Source organism: Nilaparvata lugens, chromosome 6 (assembly GCF_014356525.2).
Source record: "Nilaparvata lugens isolate BPH chromosome 6, ASM1435652v1, whole genome shotgun sequence".
Taxonomy (NCBI): Eukaryota; Metazoa; Arthropoda; class Insecta; order Hemiptera; family Delphacidae; genus Nilaparvata; species Nilaparvata lugens.
In genome coordinates, this window is record NC_052509.1 from 28212151 (window position 1) to 28233479 (window position 21329).

General features: G+C 33.4%; 1 protein-coding gene across 4 annotated transcripts in view; it reads left to right on the forward strand.

Moving 5' to 3' along the window:
* LOC111064515 overlaps positions 1–21329 on the forward strand; it is a 68100-nt gene that overhangs the window by 2452 nt on the left and 44319 nt on the right. The window contains exon 2 of one of the 4 annotated variants that reach the window (XM_039430604.1): positions 626–791. The exons of 1 other annotated variant lie outside the window; for it this stretch is intronic. The gene's annotated coding sequence lies outside the window, so the exon portion shown is untranslated. Of the gene's footprint in view, positions 1–625; positions 792–19188; positions 19618–21329 lie in introns of those variants that run through there. 2 more of the 4 variants (XM_039430602.1, XM_039430601.1) reach the window with 2 other exon arrangements.

The window sequence follows — 21329 nt, forward strand, 5'->3', positions numbered from 1 at the left end:
CCAACAACTGGATCGTGGTCGCCTGTTTCGTCCAGGTCCTTCAACACATTTCCAGCAGCCTCAACAAAATAATTGTTGAAATCGTCTGGGCTGAGTGGAGAGTCTACCTGGGGCTTCTATGGACGATGTTCATTGATCACATCCCAGGCCGCTTTGCACTTGTTGTCTGCATTCATGATGATGTTGGCTGTGTGCTCTCTCTTTGCCTGTCTGACATTCCTTCGGTACTCATTGTTTACTCTCAGGTAGAGCCTGTAGCTGTTTTGTCTCTTTTCTTGTGTTTCAGCTGTCTTATATTGATGGTTTAGCAGCATCACTAGGTTCTTCTGCCTACAGAGATTCTCTGTGAACCATGTTCTCTCGTTTGAAGTGTGGAACAGTGGACCTCTATTGAGTCTTGTGGATTTCCTCCTCACTTTCGGGTATACAGAGTTGAAGGCGCTTATGTACCCAGTTATCAATATATCAAATGTCAGTTCTGGATGTGTGGTGCTGAATATTTGATTCCAGTTTATGTTGCTCAATTTCTGACAGAGCTCTGGAATTTGCTCTTCTCTGACTACTCTGGTGTAGGAGCTGTAATTTGATTTCCATGCAGCCTCTGATGCAATTTCACCTTTTCCAGCCTCCTGTTGGATCTGGAAGACAACTGCGCAGTGGTCTGAAATCATGGGGTCAACTACTTCAACTGTATAATCCCAGGAATCCATATTTGTTAGAAATGTGTCCAGGCAAGCAGTTCCTCTTGTTGGAAGGTGACTGGCTACAAACAATCCATGATGTCGCAAAAGGTTTGTGAAACTATCTCTCATCCTGGATGGTGTCTCGAGATGTATGTTAAAGTCACCTCCTATCATCACACTTCTTTTGTGGGTTTTTATCAAAAACGATAGGAACTCATCAAACAATGTCAGGAATTGATCAAAGTCCCCATCTGGGGATCGATATACTGTGATTGCAATTATGTCATAATCCACTAAATGAATAGCAGCAATCTCCAAAGTGAATTCAGCACTGAACTGTTCAACATCTATCTTAATACACTTCAGGTTTCTTTGCAGATAAACAGCTGCTCCTCCATTCCTATGTAGATTTCTAGTGAATATACTTCCCAGCTTCAGTGATTTGATGCTACTGTAGATTTCAATCTCCTCCTCCCTCAGCCAATGTTCAGTTATGCATACTATACTGGGGTCCAATTCGTCCACGAAAATTTCAAGGACATCATTTTTCGTTCTGAGACACTGTACGTTTAAAAGTATGATTTTGAGTGTATCATAGTGTCTCTGTTCCATCCAAGGTGTAGGTGAGCCTACCTCAGTGTCCTCCCCTGCGTCTTTCTGAATAAAAAACGTCTCAGAGTGACATATTTTGGCCATTTGGTGCTGTCCATTATTGAGTCTTTCATGTCATATTCAACACCCAGTTTAAAGCTGCAGTACGACTCGCTTTTACTCACAAGTTTTTCGACTGTGAAAATACAATTTGGAAATGTCCTGGTCAAAAATCTTTCAACATCCTCATTGGTGGTACCCCTCTTTATTTTCCCCAGGTGGAACCATGCTCTCTTTTCTCCAACGAGAGTAGACAGTAATTCTACATCTTTTGGGGTTGTATTTGACCCTATTATTGTCTTGTTTGCCACATTCACAGTTTTCCTGTTTGCCCTTGTAGCTCTGGCATAGTTCATTTTTGTCTCAGTCATATTTTTTAATGAGTCATCATCTTTAGATAATACAGCCACTTCATAATCTAGTGGGATAGTCTTTTTGGTTCTATGTTCTCTGTTTGATGCTATCTTCCAATCGGATTCGTCATTTTCTTCACACTTAATTGAAGAAAAACTATGGTTATTTACATTTTCTTCAAGTCCATTGCTTCCCTGTTGCAGAGAATAGTCAAATAATGGAGAATCTATTTCATTTATTTTATTATTTGAAGCAGTGGTTGGAGGGAAATTGGAGTTAGCAACCTCTGGGTCTGGATCAACGTCATTGGGTAATTTTACTTGGTTAATTGAGTCGTCCTTGTTTTTGTTGACATCAACGTCGTTACTATCCGGTCGATCATTGCTCTTTGTCGATAATTTATTGTCACATTTAACCAGGTCGATTACTATCACGATTCACTATCAACTTTCTTCGAACTGTTGACTTGTTTCGCTGACTTCGAAGGCTGTGGTTGGTGGGAAGTTTTGTTCCTACATGCTCGTTAAAGTTCGAATTCAAACAGACAGCTGGTTTAACAACGTGTTTTGAACTGTCACTGTTTACGTCACACATATTTTTCAATTTTAAGTCTATTAAAATTTCAATCTTTTTAAATAGATCATTATTAAAAGACCTAACTAAATCTAGTTTTGTGTCCATTTCGTCTACCTTTGCTGATATGGATAGAAAGTCGTCAAAATTTAGCTTCCTCAATGAAGCTAACCTATTATCACAGTGGAGTCTGTGCCACTTCACAATGTCCCCAAGTGATTGGATCTTCACGTAATTATCATTTGAAACTTTCACACACTTCGCGTGAAACCATTTTTCGCAAAATAAATCACAAAAAATGGCTTCTTCATTTTCTTTTATGGTTTTAACACAGAGACCACACGGCGAGTTTGCAACCTCTTCCACTGCCATCTTGACTCCCCCAAGATGATTTTTCACAAGAACCAATCATAGAAGGCATTTTTCATAAGACGGTTTGTCTGATTGGCTCTCCTGGAATAAATCACGATTAAAATTCAATTTTTGGCACTTAGTCATGATTTAACAATGAAACAGACAATCCTTTTTCATACATTGTTGTGATTGAATGGAATTCAGTTTACTCAGTGGATAAGTTATTATTTAAAGGTATTTTATATTGTATTGACTCAAAATTATTACAAAATTGTGTTTGTAAAAGCTCTTGATTTAATAAAAGCATTATTATTGTTATTAAATGGCTATTTTTTATCATGGCTAATTATTCGCTAAAATCTGGTTGAATTGATTATAAATGTGTAGGTATTACCTATACCAGACTTGAGAAAATCTATACCTTTTCAAATTTCATTCAGGAAAGTATTGTAATAATTGAGAATAGACATTTGTATTTTAGAAGTTATCACATCATGTAATATTAAGAATAGTGAATTGTATTTGAGAAAGTATAAATTCAATTTGAGATACGGTAATGAGATTTGTTAGTCAGAAGTTTCTGTTTTAATTAAGAAATCTGATTCAAAATCCAGTTGATCTTATTCATGAATTAAAATTCATGCAAAGAATGCAAGTATGGAATATGACGTTGGACAAGTGGATTATTTTCTAATCTTCAATTAACAACTTCCCATGTAACTTATATCTTAATATTTCTCAATTACAGTTCACAATTCTTAATTACAATTGACAGCTTCCCAAATAAAATTAAAAATTTGTAGAAATATTCATTTTCAAAAGGGTAAATCCATGATATTCAAAGTTAAATATATCGTATTTCTACCAATAAGAGTCAATTATAGGTACGGTATTGGAAACTATGAGCCGAATCTGCAATAACTGGATCTGAATAAACTGCTTGACTTGCCAGGTGAGACATCCTATGTGTAATGAAAGTTTCATCCTAAATAAAAGTATCAGACAACTCCATAATTCATATCATAAATATTCTTAGTAATATTTAAGGCAGTTTTGCTACTATTTGGTGGTATCCGTTGGAAGGCTTTTCAGTGGCTAGCTAAAGCTGCGTCTACACCAAAGTTATTAACAAAATGTTTATTTTTCCTTCCTCATAGATTCTATTAGTTTGAACATACTGTAGCGTATCATACAAATGATGTGCTTATGTGTTTGTCAAGATCCGTTCAATCTAATAGAATCTATAAGGACGGAAAAATAAACATTTTGTTAATAACTTTGGTATAAACGCAGCTTTAGAAGAACCGACCGAGGTGATTATTGATAAACAAGTCATACGGTGATCAAACTAGAAAGATTTCTAGGCCTTTGAAGCACTTGACGAGCCAATCCTGTTAATTTATCAATCAATAATATTGATTGTTTATTATTTTACAAAGGCGACTTTGTAGAAGTATTGTAAGCCTAGGTGATGATGATGGGATGAATGATAATACATTGAAGGTAGAGTTATGACATGGATGGAGCACCAGCAATTCTTAAGGTGCGTACAGATATATACTTTTAATCAGCTAATAATAATAATAATAATAATGTCAAGTGACCTGGCTGGCTCAGGTCTGGTGTCAGAGTTTTCAGGTCGCAACTGATCAATTTCAGGGCCTCTGACATGACCTAACGACTGCTTTTTAGGCAGCCGGGACCGACGACTTGACGTGTCCATCCGAAACAGCTGATGCCAAGCTTTTTAAATCTGTATCTTTCCGTTTCTGTGAAAATACAGATATAGTCAGCTGATTAAAAGTGAATTGTTCATGTTCGCGGCGCTTATATCTACACACCTGCACAGATATGGTACTTGTGGCAGGTGATGAGCTTACCAATGTCAATTTATATTATGAGCTTGATCAAAATCATTGGAGCGGCTTTTGAGAAAACTGCGGTTTTTTATATAATTTTGATAGAACTTTGAATCACAACTATTATAAATGCTGAATAAATGCTTTATTTTATGTTGAATTCATCTGAATGCAGGTACTGCTGGTGGCGGACATACAGAGATTTTTTCAAGTGCATCCTTCTTCTTTCTCCATTCCTCAACATTGTCACCAACTGTCGGCTTTCTTTCTACAAAATTCTTGGGAACCCTTCTATTGAAAATCTTTGAAATAATGTAGACTGTTTCAAATAGAAAAATATTAGCTATGGTACATTAGTATATATGGTTTGTTGGATTCAGAGACAGAATTCTTTCAGACGTATGCCCCTTATTAGCGTCTGTGCTCATATTGTTGCATTAGTGCGCCAAAAGTCATCTATATCGTTGTGGACACTGACGAATTTATTAACCTGCTTGGCCTTCCCCAACACTGTCCACAAGACAACATTGATTAGCATGACCATGCTCGTAGCACGGAGTGCCCTTTCTACTTTTTTGTTTGAAGAGTAGGGTATTCATTTCGGCGCCATTCGCTCTATGTCTGCTTCTCTTTATTTGAGACCATGCATGACGTGTGACTTGTATCTCCATTATGGCATTTGTTTTTGACATCTTCAACCATCGACTAGCCGCTCTCACGTCAGCCTATATATATTTTATTATAAAGCCCACTTTCGATGTTACATTTATGTTTCAACTATTCAGGTTATTAAACCACGTAAAAAAACTCTTACTGGTGAATTTCTCAATCGATATTATTATGAAGAAAATTTTCTGCAGTCAATGTTATATTTTACTCACTCCAATTTATAGAAGTACAGATAATTGTAATAATAAGCATATTTTAATACTCTTATAGAGGTAGATAATATTCTTCAGTGTTGAATAGTCATAATGCTGTAATTAAGCCTATTGAAGAATAACAAGATTACAGACACTATTTTTTTTTTTTTTTTGTGTAGTTGAGAAGTTGATATTGTGGTAATTATTCATATTGAATGAAAAAGACTAAGAATTTGTCAAAAAACCACTGATTTATTGATAATTAGAAAGACCGGTTTCGGTTATTACACCATTGTCAATCTCTGATAATCTCGTTTATCAGAGATTGACAATGGTGTAATAACCAAAACCGGTCTTTCTAATTATCAATAAATCAGTGGTTTTTTGACAATTTCTTAGTCTTTTTCATTCAACAGACACTATTGGTCAGTGTGAAGTTAGCAGTACATTTGTCAGAAGTACATTAGAAAACGATAGTTCTGGATGCAGACTCAATAGTTCTATAGTTCCTGATAGACATGAGCAATAGTTCCATTGATATAATGGAAAAAATTGATTTTGAAAGTATGCACTGCCAACTTCTAATAAAAAACCTATTCACCTCAGCAGTACACGTAGAAACGCTTTTATGACTGTTACAATAGGAGATATGAATGTATAAGAAGCCACTTACATGACTGGTGGGTTCCAATCTATTATACCCTATTATAAGCTAAAATCTATTAAAAGCTAAACTAACGATCTATACAGTTTTCAACCCATTCCATTGATTAATGTGGTCTGTGGCTGGGGTGTGAAGTTGACCTGGACGAAAATTTGAAACTTCCAAATTTGATATTTAGAAACCTAAATAAACGTCAAATTTGTCAAAACAAATCTGAACTTAAGTTAAACTAATGATCTACACACTTTTCAACCCATTTCATTGAGAATTGTGGTCTGTGGAAGGGGTGTGAAGCTGGCCCGGACGAAAATTTGAAACTTCCAAATTAGGTATTTAGAAATCTAAACAAACGTCAAATTTGTCAAAACAAACTTAAATTTACGATCCAGACTATTTTCAACTAATTTTATGAAAATTCCCGGGCTGGTGTGAAGTTGGCCCGGAAAATTTGAAGTTTCCAAAAATTTGGTATTCAGAAACCTAAACATAGGTCAAATTTGTCAAAACAAACTTAAACTAACGATCTAGACTATTTTCAACTAATTTTATGAAAATTTCCGGGCTAGTGTGAAGTTGGCCCAGAAAATTTGAAGTTTCCAAATTTGGTATTCAGAAACCTAAACAAACGTCAAATTTGTCAAAACAAACTTAAACTATAACCCTAAACTAACGATCTAGACTATTTTCAACTAATTTTGTGAAAATTTCCGGGCTAGTGTGAAGTTGGCCCGGATAATTTGAAACTTTCAAATTTGGTATTCAGAAACCCAAACAAACGTCAAATTTGTTAAAACAAACCTAAACTAATGCTAAACTAATGATTTATAACATTTTCATTGAGAGGGCTGACATCATCCAGGCCAACTTCGCAGACGTGCTATCTTATCAGTTGAGAGCGTACTGTACTTGTCAAGCGGAAATTATGAGGTAATATGATGGATGAACGTAATATGATGGCATGATGCGTTATCCTATTGGAATTCATCATATTTTTAAAAATAATTCTTCTCTGGAGGCTGCAGAGGACCTGGCTACTTACAACCATTCCGTCTTCTGGCAGCGTCTTAGTTGAGCCCAAATTTTGAAAGTTTAATGTGATAGCTGAAGACTTGATTCATAAATTTTCATCTCAGTTTCCTTCAATAATTCTTACCTGGGGGCGGCAACGGACCTGATTACCTACATCCTTCTCCTCCACTGACAGCGTGATTTTTGAGCCCAAACTATGAAAATGGTATAGAACTGAAGCCCAGAATCGTTTTCATTGATTCACACTTTTTTCTGATCTGGACGTAGTGGAGCTGGCCTGCCAAATTTGAAAACTCTCAAAGTCTCTCACGGTCGAATTTTTTGAGACAAATTATGAGAATAGTATAGGAATGGGCTCCATCGAATGAGACCAATATGAAAAATATTGAATATCACTTTATTTATGAATCTATAAAATATATTAAATACTTCACACAGACACATAAATACATAATGCAGAATTCAAATAAAGTTCAGCATGACAATACAATTCAATAATTTGATAGTAGATGGTAAGGGAATAAACCACTGGCCTGAGATGGGAGATTTATACAGACTATTGATCGCCAGTGTGAGTAGGAAAAAAATGAAATTTAATATACTCTGAAATATCTTATACTAAACTACGGAACTCTCTTCCTTATTCATATTTTATACAGTGTATACAGTATATAGAAAGCATTTCATGGGAAATCGGATAAGAGAATAAGAAGTAATTTTGTCAACAACTTTACTATAAATAGTTACTATAATGACTCAACTTTTCTATTTTTTAACGTTTCACTTGAAAAAGTGAGTAATTTTCGGTTAAATTTTGTATTTGAGTAAAACATCACGTTCAATAAACGACTCACATCTCTATTCAAACCGTCAAAAATGTTGTCTGGTAGTCTACACTATTTTTAGTTGTAATCCTCGCCTGATAATTTTAAAAGCTTGTAGAACTTCTTGATCTGACGGATTCTTCTCTTCAGATTTGTCACAGTCATAATCATCATCATCATCATCATCATCATCAGCTCTAAGAATTGAAATGTGTGACAAAAGCAGAAGGATGGGAAAGTCCTGTCTACCTGCCTGTTCTACGAATGACAGGTTTTTGAAATTCTATTTCCAGTAACTTGCATTCAATTTCCGACATGTGTTTCAAACTCTATTCACTTTTCACCATCCTATCTTCTTCCTACCTGAACTTGTCATTATTTTTAGTTTATTGACCTTTCTGCTGAAACTAAACAATTCTGACTGTTGGCTTCTTATACACACTACATTTTGTATGTTGAAGTGAAGAGAGATAACTTTGTAGTTGAGAGGTCCAAAATTCGTTATAGAAGAAAATAAGCAGCCAAAATTCTGAAATGTCATGGGACAAGGTAAAAATATTTGTTGCTTAGAAGAATTTATTAAGTGGTGAAGAGCTTAACTGGATCAATTCATATCTAGAAGGACGGCAACAGTATGTAAATATAAAATATACAGTACAATATTGGATCAAACTTAAAATGTAATAACTATTCTGTACCACAAGGATCGGTGTTAGGTCCATTTTTGTTTCTGTGCTACTTAGGGGGGTTGCCTAAATATATGTGCAATTTAGTTGAAAATAGTAAATTATGCTTATACACTGACAATATAAGTCTGTGCATTGCTGATAAGGACTGGAACACAACAGAAATTAAATGTAACAATTCTATATCATTAACTAAAAAGTACCTAAATCACAGACATCTGCTACTTAATGATAACAAAACAAAGTTCCTCCATTTTACTTGTAGAAATTCAGAGGTAAAACAACTTAATTCCGTAAATAATAAGAAAGAAATTAAATTTTTAGGTCTATATCTTGAAAACACACGTAGTTGGTCCATTCACATTCAAAAGATATGTAAAAAATTAAGCTCAGGAATTTTCGCGCTGAGACGACTAGCAAAAATTTCCAACTTAGAAACGTTAAAAGCAGTTTACTTTGCAATGATCCACTCCCACATTTCATATGGAATTGAAATATATGGAGGAACAAGCATCTCAGACTTAAATAAAATACTCCTATTACAAAAAGAAGCAATAAGAATAATTCTAAATCTTGATAGAGAGCAATCATGCAAGCCATTCTTCAGTAAGTTAAAGTTCATGATGGTGTACAGCCTGTACATTATAGGACAATATTATTTATAAAAACTAATGAATCTAGATTCCCACGGCAAGTAGATATACATAATTACAACACAAGAAATAAAAATAATTTTACAATAAAGAAACAATAAGGAAAAATATAAACAAAGTCCAACATACATGGGAATAAAATTTATTGGTTGTCTCCCAGGTTGCATAAGACATGAACCTGATAGATCAAAGTTTAAGGAATTGCTGAGAGCATATTTGATGGATTTAGCATGCTACAGTATAAACGAGTTTACTGTAAAAAAATTAATTTTATACAGTCACTAATTTCTCTTTAGCTTTGTTAGTTTTTAGTTTTTGACTTTTTCATGTATGTTTTGGAAAGAAATGAATGATTGATTGGTGGCTTGTTATAGAGAGGCTCGACTGTATAGCAATTTGAATATAGTGTGCTTGTATATACTGTATAGCAATAGGCCTATATAGATGTAGTAAATAATTAAAAGTGAGATTCAATGACAAAATAATTTTTCTAAGATGTTAAAAATTTGGGTTTTTTTCCAAAACGACCTTAAGTCAGTGACTTGAGCACTTCTGGAAATTTCATATGGGGGACAACTTCAAACTTTTATCATTTATAAGAGTATTGATAATCAGAGCTTGTCTTTAAGCTGTCAACAAAGGTTTTAATAACTATCTAAGTACATAACAAAATATTAATTTTTATTTATAAAAATTAATCACATTCTTCTTCATTTCTCAGACACGATTCACTAATCAAAGTCAATCAGTCAGCATAACCTCAAAATCACAGCAAATAGATGCCAACTGCTGGAATCGCGCATGCGCAAAACGCTTGGCAGCTGATTTAAGCCTGTTTGGAAAAGAACAAGGCATGACTAAAGCACTTTTGGAAAACATTACTGGTTTGTATAGTATACTTGACTTAAGCTGTTATGGTATGAATTGTTTTTCCAATATTAGAAATGATGCTCTAGAGTCAGATTCAACTAAAACCTCAAAATGTGAAAAAATTGACTTAAGCCCTTTTGGAATCCACCTCTTCATTATTTTGATACACCAACCCGAACAGCCATTAGCCGTTTCCACAACGATATCTCGCGACATGACATGACAGGATAGAATTTACTCTGATGGACAGTATATGAGGATACTCTGATGGACTGTATATGAGGAGGCTGCAGTTTATAACTGCGCTAGGTCTACTGTTCACAGAACTACTAGTATTATACTCTGATCTAACCAAGTCTACACATATAATAAAATAACATAATATACAGTAACATAATAAGTTCTTGTTGATTGTTGCTCATGCTTGAGAATATTAGCAATTTCTACTTTCCTTGCCCTATTACCTTAGGTAAGGAAAGTATTGCTTTCCAAAAAAAAATTAAGGTACCCCAATTTCTAAATTTCTATACGTTTCAAGGTCCCCTGAGTCCAAAAAAGTGTTTTTTGGGTATTGGTCTGTATGTGTGTGTGTGTGTGTGTATGTGCTGTAATATTACATTTTTCTTCTCACATTGGAATCGAATCTTCAATTCAAGATCTATGGAACTTTATAGTAAATGTCAGAGTTATCAATAGACGGATAAACTTTTTGATGGAGAATTTATTATCGTAAATGTTTGTTGCATTGTTCCATAATGTCACCGAGGCAGGGTTAACAAATTACTGGATAAACAGTTTATTTAAATAGAATATATATGAAAAATTTTTAAAATAACATTTTCAAAATAAAGTTTTATTGAGAACAGATGTAGAATATGAATTCTAAACTTGTAAATTATAATATTTTGGTGACGTGTCTATAATGTTGGAGGCGTTGTCTTCGTGACTGGCAACTTGTGTCTTTTTCCTGTTCGACCTTCTTCTGAAAAACATGGCTGGCTGTTGCTTGTATAATTTTGTGCTCTGAGTTATTGTCTGTTTAAATGAATTTATTAATGTTTTAGATTGAAGTTTATATAAATTTTTGTGCAAAATTCGCTATTAGTGTAGTAAAGCCAATAGCCACTGTGTTTCAACTGTAAACTAGATAAGTATTTTAGTTCGTAGTTACTTGAAATCATTAGGCTTGTAAGTTATTGTTCTTTGTATATTTCTGTGTTTTGCCAAAATTTTCATCTGAAGATTATAAGTTAATTTGCTCTGAAAACTGGATTTCTCATTCATAGGCAATAGATCCATTCACAGTTTATCAAGAATCTATTTTATTGGAGCCGACAACTTTCCTTAGGTGATAGGTGTTAAATGCTAATCCAACCGTTTAAGGAAAAATTGGTAGCACGGCAAAATGTTACCCCTCTGGTGGGACAGAATTACAAAATAAATATGTCCCAAATGGTACACCATGAAATCCCTGGTTATAGAAATTATTAGTGGATAGATATCTTGATAGGTTATGAATGGTTTGTTGCTGAGTGGGAAATCAGTTCAAGAGAGATCAAGTCCTAATGAATATATTATCTGTGCAGACTAGCAAAATGGCATACAATATGAAAAATATTAAAAATGATGATGAGTTAATAGCTGCCTTAACACAACTGTTTGATAATTTTAAACAAGAGCAAAATGCTAGGTTTGATGAGCAAAATGCTAAGTTTAATGCTAGGTTTGATGATATGAAGCAAGAATTGCTGAAACATTGAGTGATAATCAGGAAAATGAAAACAAACTGAAGCAGAATGATAGTAGTGTTAAGTTACAAGATCAACTCATTCAAGTTTCTGACAATGTAGGCCTAGTTACTGTTGTTGAAAAAGTCAACCATAGTGAAAGTGTAGAATTGAGTAAAGAAGTAGGTAGGGAGTTGTCTTCATTGAAAGTCAACTATCAAGAAAGTACTATTGCTACATTGAAGGTTAGGAAAACAGTAAACAAATCAAATGTTTCTATGGATCAGATTACTACATTGAAGGTTAGGAAAACTATAAATAAAATGAATGATTACATGAGACAGGTTTCTGTGGAGGTTAGAAACAATGTGAACAAAATGAATGTTGCTTTGAGTCAAGTTGATGAGTTCAACTTTCAACTGAGAATTGAAAAGGTGTATGCAATGCATTCTCAAGTGAACATGACTAACTTTTGTAGGCAAAACGGCTTTGTTGAAACAAATGAACCCATGAATAATAAAATCATGTTCTTGAAGAAAACAAAACGCAAAGTCTCCATTGATGTGTTAGTATTCAAAGGTTGTTTCAAGTTGCTTACTTACAAGATGATGACAATGAATCACATGATGAAAGGGTATTCCCCAACACACAATGATTAGGAATCCTGTGTCATGCCGGGATTCAGAATAGCAATGACCGTAAATACTACGTATGGTAAGAGTCCATAATTGTGTCTTTTTTCTTTCCTGTAGCCTATTTTCTTGGCCCTTAATCTTTTCAATTTTCGATTCTTTCCTGTCTTTGTGTAATATTCAGTAAATTTCTTCTATGATGCATATCTTAACCAATCTTGTCCATAGTCATTTAAATTTGTATTTTTCTGAAATAATATTAGAAGTTGAAATAGTAGCTTATTTTCCTAATCTTTAAATTGTTGATAAAACTTAACTTTTCTAAAATCTATCCATTGTTGTGTAAATAATTGTTTGCTTGCGGTATATTTTTTCATCATGTATTACATATTTTAATCATGTCTATTTTTTTTAGGTATCATATTAGGTAGTTAGGTTTTTCAGAGCAATTTTGTCCCATGTTCTCATCTTTCATTGCATATCGTGCCATAAGCCATATGTAATTAGGTTATAGTTTTCTTCTGGGCTTTTAACCCATTTTGCATTTTATTTTTTCTTTGCTGTCCATACTTTGGATTTTTGGTAGACAAGTAGGTGTGATTTTTTTAGAGGTGTGGGCGTGAACCACATATGGCTGGACTCGATTATCTGACCTACTTGTTTGCGATATAAAAACCTTATGACTGCAACAACAAATGTTTGTAAAACCTTTTGCATACTTTTGTTTTTGTGGTCCGATACTAGAGTCTGCTATCACATTGCCTTACAGACATCTAGGAACTTTCCACCCAGTCACAATAGTCAACATTTTTTTTCCTTCACCAGTTGTTTTTGTGGGAGTGATAGCTCACAATTATAACAAATTAGAGTCATACTTGGAATTTACAAAATTCCATAGTAGTATATTTTATTAAATATACTTCCTCATGAAAGTTCAGTACTGACATGTAGGATAGGCTCTAATTAATCTTTCTCTTCTTTGTATTGTTTTAGGGAATTTATTTACCCAATTTTCTTTTCCTCTTGTTTGTATTTTTTAGGGAACTTATTTACCCAGTATTCATCTTGATCATCTTTGTATCATAATCTTGAAATGTTTATACTTATTATACAGTCTTTAAATTTTAAATTATTTTAAAAAATAATTGGTTTAATTTAAAACGTTGTGTTATATATCAATTGAAATGAGTTAAAGGCTAAAATTTTTCTAAAGTGTTTTGTAATTGATATTTTTTTTCAAATTTTAAAACTGTTTGTTCTATAAATTTTGATATGATTGATTATCGTTTGAAATGGATGCTGGAGTGTATGTAGAATTTTTAGTGGGGTTTGTTGATTAGAATTTTGCTGGTATGTGATTGTTTTTTGAGATGGAAACCCATTATTGCCTAAAGAAGGAATAACAGAGGTTATGACTTAGAGAGGCAGTAATGAGATAATATTTTTTGTGTTCATTACTTATGTTGATTGCCATAGATGCAAAATGATGATTAATTATGAATATTGTTTGCCTTTGAAGCAAAATATTATTGATGTTTTGAATGGTTTCTTGTTTAATGATTGATAGTAAGTTTTGTCATGAAATGTAGTTTGTGTTAGAACATTGAAGAGTCGAAATAAACTATAGTATCCAACAAACGATGATTAATAATATTAAATAATTTGCTTTTTATACAATTTTTGAACAAAATTAAAACTAAATAATTTTGAAACCCTGAATGATAAATCATAAATGTGAAATGAACATGCTATAAATGAAATGTTACATTAAATAATAATGAAATGCAAATATATTATGAAATGATTGAATAGAAGACCAAATGTCTGAAATTATTGAAATATGTATTGAAATTAAATTTTGTTGTGTTGTTATGATGTTTGTTTTTTACAATTTTGATAATGATACAGGTGTTATGAAATTCTATTTCTATTTTGAAGAATGGATTAAAATGTTGATATTTGAACAGTGAATAAATGAATGATTTTTTTTTTAAATTTATCATTGATATGTCCATATTTCACAATTTATGTATTGCTGACTGTATAATAAGATGTTAACAAATTTCAATTTTATATATATTTAAAATAATTTTTATGTGTATTAGATTGTATGGATAGCCTAATCAAGTTTTTCTTTTTAGTTTATAAGCATTTTAAGACAACAGGTACAGCACAGACATTAACATTGAAATAGTTATCATGTGAATCTCGAAATCAGTAACAAGTGAACGCCATGAAGAGTGTTAAGAACATTTGGGTGATTTTCAAACTAGTGTGACATAACTACGCCAATATCTACGCCTAAATCTACGCTGCGGCCTACACCAATAACTACGCTAATGTCAACACCAATAACTACGCCAAAATCTACACCGATGCCTGTGCTGATGTCAACGCCAATATCTACGCCGATGCCTGCGCCGAAGCCAATATCTGCGCCAATGCTGATGCCAAAATCTGCGCCAATGCTGATGCCAACAACAAAAATCAAAGCCAAAATCTGCGCCAATGCTGATGCCAACAACAACAATCAATGCCGATGCCTGCGCCAATGCCATTAGCTACGCCAATGCCAAAAAATCTGCGCCAATGCTGATGCCAACAACAAAAATCAATGCCGATGCCTGCGCCAATGCTGATGCCAACACCAAAATCAACGCCGATGCCTGTGCTGATGTCAATGCCTGCGCCAATGCCAATGCCAATGCCTGCGCCAATGCCAATATTAACGCCGATGCCAAAGCCGACACCAAAGCATACGCCAATAGCAATGCCAATGCTTATTGCTGACTCTGTATCTCAAACTTCAACACTACTGCATTACCTGGAGGTAATTGCCATCCATGTTCACATTCACAACTTTGAATTCAGAAGAACAGTCACAGTATCATGAAAGAATTAATTCAAAAAATCCTCTCCTAAATTATTCCTGTATGCAGAACTCTAAACCTTGAAAGCTGAAAATATAAAAAAAAAACAAACCTTACCTAAATTAATCCTCACCTAAATTAATCCTGTATGCAGCGTCTATCTCTTTTCCAAAAAACAAATTACATTGTCATTTCAAGCCTGAAATGTACATTGTATAATTACAAATATGATACAAAATTTATGTGACTCTGTATTGAATTTGGAATGCAGCCGTCTACTACAAACATGAAGCAATGCTAACTGAGATGTCACCTGTATCGAGTTTGGTATGCAGCAGTCGACTACAAGTATCAGCCCAACACTATGTGCATCCAGATCAGCCCAACACTTAACGTCATCACATTGGAGTCACACTTAACTGAAAATCATACTGAGTGCCTTAACGGACTGTTTTCCAAAATGTGCATCAATAAAATCAACCGCGGCAATAGTGAAAGAAATGAACATTTTTTGATTTATTGAAATTTTATGTGAAAATTAAATGTAACAATTCATCAATTCATTTAAAAAATAAATAATAATAATAAATTTTCCATTCAACATAAATAATTTTTTTTATGCAATAAAAAATTAAATTTTTCTATCTATTAAATTTATGTGCAATTTCAAAAAACTATTCTTTACATATTAAACTTTCTGTTGAGATATTTTTCTTTAAATTATAAAGCTAAATCAAAAGTAATATTGATATTCTATATTTTGAAATATTGTTTGGAAACATATAACAAACGCTATTGATGAATTTTTATAATAATTTTCAATTATAGGGTGACATGTATTGTTTTTCTAGAAAAAATTGTTACTGTTCTCAAATTTAAATTTCAACAATTTTCATTAGGGTCAATGTAAATTTTTCTTTGAATTTTCAAACAGTAAAATTTTTTTATGTCAAGAGGGGGGTATTTGTAATATTACATTTTTCTTCTCACATTGGAATCGAATCTTCAATTCGAGATCTATGGAACTTTATAGTAAATGTCAGAGTTATCAATAGACGGATAAACTTTTTGATGGAGAATTTATTATCGTAAATGTTTGTTGCATTGTTCCATAATGTCACCGAGGCAGGGTTAACAAATTACTGGATAAACAGTTTATTTAAATAGAATATATATGAAAAATTTTAAAATAACATTTTCAAAATAAAGTTTTATTGAGAACAGATGTAGAATATGAATTCTAAACTTGTAAATTATAATATTTTGGTGACGTGTCTATAATGTTGGAGGCGTTGTCTTCGTGACTGGCAACTTGTGTCTTTTTCCTGTTCGACCTTCTTCTGAAAAACATGGCTGGCTGTTGCTTGTATAATTTTGTGCTCTGAGTTATTGTCTGTTTAAATGAATTTATTAATGTTTTAGATTGAAGTTTATATAAATTTTTGTGCAAAATTCGCTATTAGTGTAGTAAAGCCAATAGCCACTGTGTTTCAACTGTAAACTAGATAAGTATTTTAGTTCGTAGTTACTTGAAATCATTAGGCTTGTAAGTTATTGTTCTTTGTATATTTCTGTGTTTTGCCAAAATTTTCATCTGAAGATTATAAGTTAATTTGCTCTGAAAACTGGATTTCTCATTCATAGGCAATAGATCCATTCACAGTTTATCAAGAATCTATTTTATTGGAGCCGACAACTTTCCTTAGGTGATAGGTGTTAAATGCTAATCCAACCGTTTAAGGAAAAATTGGTAGCACGGCAGTGCATCTGTGTACATGATATCTCATCTCCCAATCAACGGAATGACTTGAAATTTGGAACTTAAGGTCCTTACACCATAAGGATCCGTCACGAACAATTTCAATCAAATGCAATTCAAGATGGCGGCTAAAATGGCAAAAATGTAGTCAAAAACAGGGTTTTTCGAAAATGGCTCTAACGATTTTGATCAAATTCATACCTAAAATAGTCATTGATAAGCTATATCAACTGCCACAAGTCCCATATCTGTAAAAATTTCAGGAACTCCGCCCCATCTATGCAAAGTTTGATTTTAGATTTCCAATTATCATATCTCAGATCTAATTCAAATGAAAAATTTCGAGTGGAAAAGATTGAGCATGAAAATCTCTTCAATTAATGTCCAGTAACATTTTCACCTGAAATTGAAAATAAGCTTGAAATTTGAGAAAATGTGATTATTCAATTGCAAACTGTTGGCAATTGTTGATTCTATTAAATCATTCACTATGAAGAGAGCAGATCTTGTGTGTATCCAGCTTTTCCAGCCCGTTATTGTCCTGTCACCAGCTGGCTCAGATCTTTTTAGCAATAATTTTAAAATGTAGTGGCTAGTCACGCATGTAAATTCTATTGGTTGATCAAGCGCATGCGCATTACTTCAAAGTATTCAAAGTGGAATTGTGGAACGCTAGGAACTTCAAGGCCATCTCTGTTTACAGTCGATCGGCTCTCCCATTGAACAGTTGATGTTCCCCCCAAACAGTTTATACAACCAATTTTCTGCATTATCAAAGGCTATACGATATTGATAAAGTACAATGTATCGATAACAGAATCTCGAAGAAGAATAAGAATACTTTATTTGCCATTAAACAAAAAAATTGCAATAGACTTCGTCAAGGTGACAAACAATCAACATTGATACAGTATAATCCATTAAAACAATAATAATATATTATATAAATTTTACAATATGTTCCACTAAAATATAATCTCTAATTGCTCAATCAAAGAATAATGTGTCAAAAACAATGTTACAAACTTTAAAACAGGTACTGTAGATCAGCAAGATTTGATCATTTTTCAATATTATTGTATCTGGGTTGGATGCCATAAATTCACTAAGATTATAGAATGGCTGATTCCTCAGCCATCTACTAACAACTAATTTAAAACTTTTCTCTGGCAGATTACGAACCCATAGTGGAAGTTTATTGAATATCATGTATCTCTGATAGTAATGACTCTTATGTGTCTTTGCCAATCTTATTTGAGGTATTGAATTGGAAGATCAAACTTTCTTCTTGTGTTATGGGAGTGCCCTATGCTGTTGAACTTGTGTATAATAATAATAATAATAATAATAATAATTGCCTTTATTGGTCAAATATACAACAATTTATTACAATAATATTTCTATATAAGTATTATGTTACTGGCATTCGCCCCATGGATAAGATCCGTCCAGGGGGAGAGGAGAAAGATAATTTTTTCCCTTTTTTAAGTTGCAAAAAGTTAACAATGCTACATTAATTATATTTAAACGATATGGCAGAGAAGTTTTTTTTTTATTATTATTTTTACTACAAAAGAAGATACGTTTTAAGAAAGCTTTAAAAATTGAACTACTGGATCAATGAATACCTGCACTGCCAAGCAGCCCTACAGTACAACAGTAGCGGCTATCATCTCTCCAGTCACTGCCATTCAGGTACCTCTTCAGCTCCTCTCTTGACAGCAAGCCTCTTCTCAAGTAAGCGCACCATATCTCGCGTAGTATGGGGCATCTGGCGACAAAATGCATCACATCCTCTTCTTCCGTCCAGTTGCACAGGGAGCACAGCTTCACTGGCTGATTGATCTGTTCAACTGGATCAGCTCTGTTCACAGCTGCTGATAGAGACATTCTGAGAGAGTATTTCTGTGGCATTGATGCCGTGCTGCCTTTCAAGCACATCCCAGTCATTGACAACAAAAGTCCCTATTCTTGTGATCTCCTCCAACAATAATCTGGGATATGTGGTAATGGGTAGTTTCATGCACCTTCTCATGTATTTCACATGCAATTTGAGAAAATGATAACAAAACATGCTATGTCGTGTCGGTGCTATGGTTTGTCGATGCTATGTCGTGTCGATGCTGTGGTTTGTCGATGCTATCGTTGATCGTTGTAGGTAACCTTTTGAAGTTTGAACATCTTCAGCCAGTCTTTTCAAGACTAAATTAATTTTATTGGATAAATAGTTTTATCTGAGAAACATAAGAGGAGCAGAGAAATATTAATCAGTTGTAGGATAATTCATTAAACTTTCATAAATAGTTTAAATAATAATTACGTTTTTACTGGGTTTTATATTAACAGATAATTGAAAACGTATAGCTTTTCTTTACAAGTATTTGCTATTGTGACAACATTAATAAGGGTAAGAAAGCAATCTGACCTACTGCGTTTATATAATTATCATTTTTATATTTATTACCTATTGCGTAGAAGATTTTTTTAATATAGAGGAAGATATCTTTAAACATATTTGAGATACAATTGTGCCGTAATTAGTCACATATATAACCTGGTGTCTAAGGTGAGTTGCAGTTTTAATTTTTCATAAATTCCACTTTACAACTTTTAATTGCCATTTCTAATATTTTAATATTATCTGGAAATTATAAAATAATTTACATTGACAGTATAATATATTATTAATCTCCTTTTTTAACGTTCATTTAGGCTAACACGCCTCATTGGCTAAAGTGCACGTCCAGTGCCAACATACCTGTCATAAAATTTTTGGTTGGGATTGATTTAGTATGTTATTTTGTGCACAAAATCACAAAAATTAAACGGCGTTTACTATTGGTTTTAAAATAAACTAAGTTCAAAATAGCACAACTTTACATGGATTTAACCTATAAGTAGCAACCATAAGTAGCTAAGGTTAGGAAAGCTTAGGTTAGGAAAAGCTTTGGGTTAGGAAACTCAGATTAGGTGTATCATAATTTGATGATTTCAATAATCAAAATAGCTGCTACTCATAGGTTAAATGCATGTAAAATTGTGCTACTTTGAACTTAGTTTATTTTAAAAACAATAGTGACCGCCGTTTAATTTTTGTGCTCAAAATAACATATTAAATCGATCCCAATTAAAAAATTGATGACAGGTATGTTGGCACTGGACATGCACTTACACCCGCATTATTTTTTATCATTATGTAAATCTCATTATGTAACCAGCAGTTATGTTATCTTTACGCGTATTATGTAAATGCTGGTTGTAAACATGTTAAAATTAAAAGTAAAAATAAGACTTCAGCTAAAGACTTGAATAGACCTAGTGCTGGAAAGGTGATAGGTGAGTGAACTGTATAACGAAACGTCTAATGGTTATCCAGCAAAAACTAATGAACAGAGAGAATTTTCTAACGCAAATGTTAGCTTTAATAATCATAAAGACAGTGAAAACAAAATAATTGGCACTTCAAAATCAAACAATAACAAAGTAAAGTCGGCTGAAACCAGGGAATGGCTTTTTGTGTCAAAATTAGCTCCGGATGTTTTACTTGATGATTTCCAAACCTTTTTTAATCAGTTCAGCTCTAAACCTGTCTATTGTGAAGAGGTAAGAGCCAGCTCTCAGCATTACAAATTTTCAAACTGGGAGTTGCAGTTGAAGATAAAGAAAATTTTTTTCAGCCTGCTTGTTGGCCTGATTTTAGATTTCAGAACAGAAACACTACCAGGAAGCCTTTTTGGCATACAAAGCCTCATGACTCAGTAAAGTAGTTTTTGCTAATGGAGTAAATAATTCAGTTTCCAATGATAGCCTACGATTTTGTTTTATAAATGTTCAATGTCTTTGGACAAAATTAAATTTATTGACACTTTTCCTTGGAAATAAGAAACCAAATGTTTTATGTGTATGTGAACACTGGCTTGAACAAGACGAAACTGACTTTTACAATAAAATTGTGTTGGAAGATATGATTTGAAGTTGTTTTTGAAGTTGTAGGCATTGTTATCAGCAACTGCTCACTGGTGGTTATTTGTGTGTACTGTACAAATCAGGCCTATTTTGAGCAATTTGTTGCCCAACTTGAGCTGTGTCTGGAGTTTGTCACTGAACGGGCTAATAGAGTCTACATCGGTGGAGATTTCAATGTTCATCTTGACAGTGGAGATTCAAAGGCTCAAAGGTTGCATAATGTTTTGAAGATGCATAATTTGTTCTGGACTGTCCTTGAGCCAACAAGAGGACGAAACTGCCTAGATGCTGTAGCAACCAATGACTGCTCAA